The sequence below is a fragment of the Nanorana parkeri genome, unplaced genomic scaffold, assembly GCF_000935625.1.
Source record: "Nanorana parkeri isolate BGI_ZX_2015 unplaced genomic scaffold, ASM93562v1 scaffold139, whole genome shotgun sequence".
Classification (NCBI taxonomy): domain Eukaryota; kingdom Metazoa; phylum Chordata; class Amphibia; order Anura; family Dicroglossidae; genus Nanorana; species Nanorana parkeri.
Window position 1 is genome coordinate 1,746,905 of NW_017306407.1, and position 6,873 is coordinate 1,753,777.

The window sequence follows — 6,873 nt, forward strand, 5'->3', positions numbered from 1 at the left end:
TGCAGTGGGTGGGGGTGGGGGGGGGCGACAGAGGGCACCTCCCTGAAATGAGAAGGGCACCTCCCTGAAATCATTTATTTAAGGTTGGGATCCCTGCATCATGCAAGAATATCTATCTCTTTAAGTGACTTGTTCTCTTCAGAATTGTTATTTGTCCTTCTTTTAAAGACTTATGTATAAGTTTTGCATTTTTTCTTCTTTGTGTCTTTTAGGTTCAGAGGAAATGTCATCCACATTTAGACTTTCAGACTGGTAAACGTATTGTGCTTGTTGCAATGTAATGCCTTTCTAATACAGTACAGTAGTATCTACAGGTAGCAGGTGTGGAGTGCGCTGCCACAGCGGCTTTTTTATTTTTGTACCCGTGTGTGTTCTGTGGAGTCTGTCAAGTCAGTCAAGACTTGTTCTGTGGAGATTCTGTCAAGTCTGTCAAGATATGTTCTGTGGATTCTGTCAAGTCAGCAAGTAGTCATACTGTCTGCACAGACTGAGTCTAGGAAGTACGTCACTGCATATATCGGCATTTGAAACAGAACATGCATTAGGGTCTTGTTTACACTGGCCTCAGCTTGTATAAGAGCAGTGTGTATAGCAAGCTTTTACCAATCATTTGCAGAGCATTCAGCAAGCTTTGTTACAACCTATAAAGCTCAATTGGGCTTCAGTTTGGAAGCTTGGGAATGTTAAACACAGATCTTAATAGGAGTTCTGTCTGTCACTTTAAAGCTTAACTACAGTCACAAAACCTTTTACGTAAAGGAGAACTATGGGGTCAGGGCTTCTCCCCATAGTTCTCCTAAGGGTAACGGGAGGACACAAACCAGCATCCTCCCGTGACCCAAAGCTCAGTACACCGCGATTGAGACGCCGCAGGCGGGACGGATCCCGACATTGCTGTCGAGATCCACCCAGCTGCGGGATTGACAGCTGGCTCTGCCTATCCAGAGGCAGAGCCAGCTTGGGCCCGCCCCCTCCCCCATCCGCTGGAGGATTGGACAGGGGAGGGTGAAATCCCTCCAGGGAGCCGTGAGTGACAGTCACGGCTCTCTGCAGGGATAGATCGAGAAGTGAGCGAGTGATGGTATGTGTTCGCTCACTTTCCGATCTAATTTAATAAGTGCGTGTATGTGTTTTATTGAATGTATAAGTGCCCATTCATACTGGGTGTTTTATTGCGCGATTTCCGCTGCATGATATCGCAAGAAGTCGCCATCCAATGCTTTTCAATGGAGCTGTTTTAATGTACAGCTTCATGTCGCCCCGTCGCTCGTGCAGGACCCTTTTTCCCCGCGAATGTCGCGCGATTTTTTGATTTTTGCATGCAGCCCGACAGTGAAGGTCACGCGATTGTCATTGGAACGTCGCCTGAACAGTCGCGCTATCCCGGCCGCGCGGAAATCCGCCCAGGTGGAAAGTAGAGAGGCTTCCATTCATTCAGAAAATATTTACTGTTTCTGAATGGGGAGGAGCCTCTGTACAGAGTGCTTCTCCCCATTGAGAAACTCATGCATGAACAGTACTATGTATCCCCAGTTATTTACAAACATTGGAGTGATCAGCTGATCTCTCCAGTGTTTGTCCTGCAACCGCCGACTGCAGCGTCACTTTCACTTTTCCACGGATCCCCGCTGCATACAGATAAGGGAGAGCAGCGGGGATCCAGATTAGACAGGACATCGCGATCTACCAGTGATCGATACGCGATCGACTGGTAGATCGCGATCGACATAATGGGCAGCCCTGTCCTAGATTGTTCACTTCTGCCTTCTCCAAATCCTTCACCCTTTTGTGAATAACCCTGTCAGTATTTAAGCAAGAGGGTAAGCATAACAGCCAAGCAAACAAGCATTTTCAGGAGAGGTCAGAAATTGCAGTTTCTCTTGACACTGCTTTCCCTTTAGCAGGAAACTATCATTACTTTGGTTGTTATACAAAACAATAGTTTTAAACTATTGTTTTAGCTGTTTTAATTTTACTATCATATAATACTTGTTTTACAAAAAATATATATCAAATCATATATGACAAAGGATTTCCAAAGCACTATAGGTTATCTAAAGAGCACATCAGGGCTCTTTGACTTGGAAATTAGAAAAGAAAAAGACACACAGGCAATTAGCATTTTCAAAAAGGGGTCAGAAGTTGTAACCTGCATATTTGTCTCAGCACAGGCTTCCTTTAAGGCTTTCATGAATAGTCTGGTGTGCTACATAAAGACTTTGGTAAATGCAATTCTGTGGGCACAGGAATGCAACTGTATGCAGTTTGCAGCCCCCTTTGTCTGATAAAAACCTTAAACACAGCACTATAATGAGGGAGGAGTCACTGCTCCGATGACACATTGGAATTCTGAAAACCACAGGCTGCTTTTAGCACAGCTGTAAAGTAACAATTTCGATATCATAGGGAGACTGGAGGTCTACATTTTGGCTAGACGAAGTCTACATAATATTTAAATAAAATAGTTTATATTCATATGTAATAATGCAAGCAATAATATTACAAATACATTATAATAACTACAATATAACCAACAGTACATTCCCTTTATAAAAAATAATTCACTTTTGGAAAAAAGTGGGAATGCTGTCTGCTTAGGAATGCCCACAGATCAACTGTTTTAACAGCACTGAGGAGTAGCGCAGAGGCTATCACAGCTCAGAGCTGGTTGGCACTATTTGGCATAACATAGCCCAGCCTTTAGAGTCCATTGCAGTTCTATGGTTGGCACATGAAAAGAAGGGTAGCAGCTTTCTGATCAGTGGTAGCCTCAGAGTTGCTTGGCAGTGCTGCTAAAACAGCTGATTGGTGGCGGGGGAAGGGTTGTGCTAACAGTGAGACCCCCAGCAATCAGCGGCAGGGAGGCAGGTTTTCCACAGTCAGACAGAAAATGTAAAACCTCTTGATCTATTTTAGCAATGTTCATAGCATCATACTCATTGCACTGAAACTTTAATATGTGAAAGTTTATTACTGGTGGCACCTTCGTGTCCTGGTTAAGATGGCATGATAAGCAGAGGTGGAGGGCTTCAAAGTAGGAGTCTTTCTTTAGAAGAAAGGGCTTTGATTGATCCAATGTAAGCTGTTTCCAGGGAAGCAGATGCCTTGAACAGACCTCTCCAGTAGCAGAAGAATACAAACCATGTGAGGACTGCAGAGACCAAAGTCTTTTGTTAACTCTTTTTACGCTGGCATCAATGAGAAAGCAGTTGTATTCATACCTCATCTCCCCACTTCTCTTGACATAAAAAGGGACTATAATTAAAATGTCCAACTCTAAATTCAGGGTCTTTGTGTTATCTTCAAAGCAGATTCAGTGGGGAGGGACTGGAATAAAAGTACAATGTCAAAAAATAAAAGTTCAGTTCTGAACCAAAGTAGTTAGCATTGGATATTCTGCAGATGAGCGAATATTGTAAAACACGCTGTAACTCCAGTCCGCTGATCTGTTTCAAAAGTTTGTCAGGTTTGGATCTTCATTTTTTTTAACACTTGTCAATTAAAACTTAAAACAGCATGGTACATCAGCATATGGGCTGGTATTGCTGTATCAAGAGGGATGTGAGCATGTGGGGCCCCTGGTATGTAAATGCCTTAAGTTTTAAAGCAGGTGTTTAAACAGAAGGGCCTAGAGAGCTCCTTCTCAAGACACCAGCAATGTGTTAATACATGTTGGTCTCTTCAGCGCAACCTCAACCGCTAAAAGGAGGCAGAGAAATTCGGTGGGTTGTGTGTCCCCTCATTTCCCAATAAGGGGATGATTAACCAGTCAGAGGCTCGGAATCTCATATTAAAGTTAGTACAATTATTCTGAAAAAGATGCATCCATTCTGGGATTCTTTTTCAAGAAAAGAAAGACTAGTGGCAACATCAGTAGGACACAAGGACCATTGGATTGACTTATTTTACAAAATGTAGTAAAGGGGGAGTATTTGTTCACTATAACATTTATTTTAAGAAATGTTAGTTTTTTTTATACTTTGTGTAATAGTGAATGAGTAAGGGGGTCAATGCATTTTTCATTATAGTTGCTCCTGGAATTTAGATGAAGTTAGATTTTGATTAAATTCATGAATTCGGCTGTTACAAGCTGAATGTGAAGTGGGTTTTTTTGGTAGCTTGGATTCCTTCTGGCAAAAGGGTAACAAAGGCTGCTCCAAATCTGCTTCAAATGTTGCCTGGGCACCCTTAGCTTGACTTCCACGCCACCATGTCCCACCCTTTTATCCAAGTATCCCTGGTAGCTTTTTAAAGAAAGACTGTTTTTTGGCCCCATGCTCTCTTCAGGTAGGGCTGAACCTTTTCACACTATATTGTACAATTTTGCACAATTTACAGCTGTATAATACACACATTTATGGGGCCTGTTGGGACTGTCATTGACTTCCAGTTCAGAAATTCTCAGTTTCTGAGGTTCATGATTTTTCAAAAAGTTTGACCAAATCACAACTAATTAAACTTTTCAGAAGTTTGCTCATCTCTAACCCCCATGATGCAGGGGGTAGCAGTTTGCCTGTATCACATTTTAAAGGTAATGGTGTGGCAAAAGAGCACAATACCCATCATCAGCAGGCTGGCACTGTATGTCATGCTAACTTTTTGGTCCCCCTTGATTGTGATAGCAGCCTATATAATTAGCATGCCAGAAAAAGTAATAGTTTTTTTTACTTAAAAACCTGTTTAAAAAAAGGCAAATTGACTAAGACTTAAAGTGAACATGTGCTTTGGCCATGCAGGAAAAGCAACAGGTTCTTTTAAATGCCTACATTTACTTATTTTTCTTTCACTTCCTTACTGTTTTAGTCCAGGGGTGATGGGAAATACAGTATTTGACAGTGTATTCCTACCCTGTCATGTGAGAGCACTGGGCCTTGGTGATTAGCCCAGCATTGTCGCATGAAGGCTGTCAGAGAGTCCTCGGTCCCATGTAAGCCCCTACCGGTATTGACTTGGAATATACACAGGGCGTCTTTTCTTGCTCCCAATAGCGTAGAGAAAAGCATAAGTTTACTTTGAGGTGGCTTTAGGAATATAAAAAAATGATATAACCAAAGATACCTATTCCCCTAGCAACATCCATAACTACTTTGTGCTAAAATATGAAGTGTACAGTGCACACAATGGGAAATCAACCAAAAATGTAAAATCTTGGTGACTTGTTGCACACATTTGTTGCTTTTCTTTAGGTTTCTTTTACAAGCAATAAAACAATGTCAGTGACTCTGTTATACACCACAACTATATAATATAGTGCGGTCCTAACTGTAATCTATGAGAGCCTCCATCTACAATTCTGTCTGCTGTCTGTTACCTCATAGCCCACTAGGTTTCGACTCAGCTTGCACCTAACTCCAATCCTGCCTACAATGCATTCCAGATGTGCATCTCCTGCGTTCCTTTCTTAGTACTCACAGTTACATTTTGCTCCAAGCACATTGTTATCCTTTGTATCCTGATAAATGTTCATGAGTATGTAATCCAGTTGGAGATGGTATGCATACTTGGTGGACTTGTCTGATGCTAAGGATGCTCTTGGCCAAAATATTCAAACATTTGCAAACCCTCTTTGATAGACATATCCCTAAAGACCCCTATCAGGCACTTCATCATCTCACACCCCCCTCCTTTACTAAACCCAAGCACAAATAACCACCTCTATTTTATTGGCAACGAAACAAACTGTAGGCCACGCTTGGAAAAAGTAGAGGTGTTCAGAAAATGTATGGCTATGCACAATTCTCTTATCCACACTATGTACGTGCACATGCGCAGGTGCTCGCACTGAACTTCTGCATGAGGGCTGGTTCGATGGATCTTCCTGACATGCATCCCTATTGTTACCATTGGAGATTACTACACAACGTGCCTTATCTCCTCTACTCTTTATTCCTGATATTTTTTGCTTCATATGCTGGAGGCATTGGAATGCACTTTCATTAGAATGTAACTTGGACAACATATGATACATTTAAACTTACGACTTTATTGCATATCATTAATTATTATTATACAGGATTTATATAGCGTCTACAGTTTGCGCCGCGCTTTACAATATAAGGAAGACATTACAATCACAATACAATTTAAGACAAGATGACCCTGCCCCTGAGGGCTTACACTCTAAAAGGGAGGGGCAAGTGATACATGAGGAGGTAGCTGTGTGGGGATGAATTGTTTGAGAACGTGATGGTTGAGTGGTCAGGTTGAGGTGGTATAGGCTTCCCTGAAGAGATGAGTCTTAAGGGATCACCTCAAGGCAGTCGGAATCGCAGATATATGGACAGGTTGGAGAAAAGAGTTCCATAGAATGGGAGAGACTCTAGAGAAGTCCTGGGCGAGCATGGGAGGAAATGACGAGGGAGCTGGAAAGCAGGAGGTCTTTGGAAGAGCGGAGGGAACGGTTAGGGTGATACTTTGAGACAAGGTTTGAGATATGTAGATTAATGTACCAACATACAGTATGTCTAGACCAGTCTTTCTCAACCTGGGTGACATCTTGCTTCCTCAGGGGTGCAGTGACACAGTGTTATGCATCTCCACGCAGGCAGGCCAGTGCCATGGAAATGCAAAATGCTAACCCAGTGTGGGTGGCTGGGATCCATGCAAAGAGGATGGGAGGGGGCACTGAGCGGGGCTCTGTTATAAAGGGGGCACTGAGGAGGATTCCACTAATTTTGTTGTAAAGAGGGCACTGGGAAGGGCTCTCCTGTGAATGGGGCACTGAAAGGGACTCTGTGTGAAGGTGGCACTCAGGGAGACTCGGTTTGAAGGGGTCACAGGGGGGCTCTGTGTGAAGTAGTCACTGAGGGGGACTCTGTGTAAATCAGGCACTGAGGGGGAATCTGCTATAAAGGTGGCACTGAGGGGGACTCT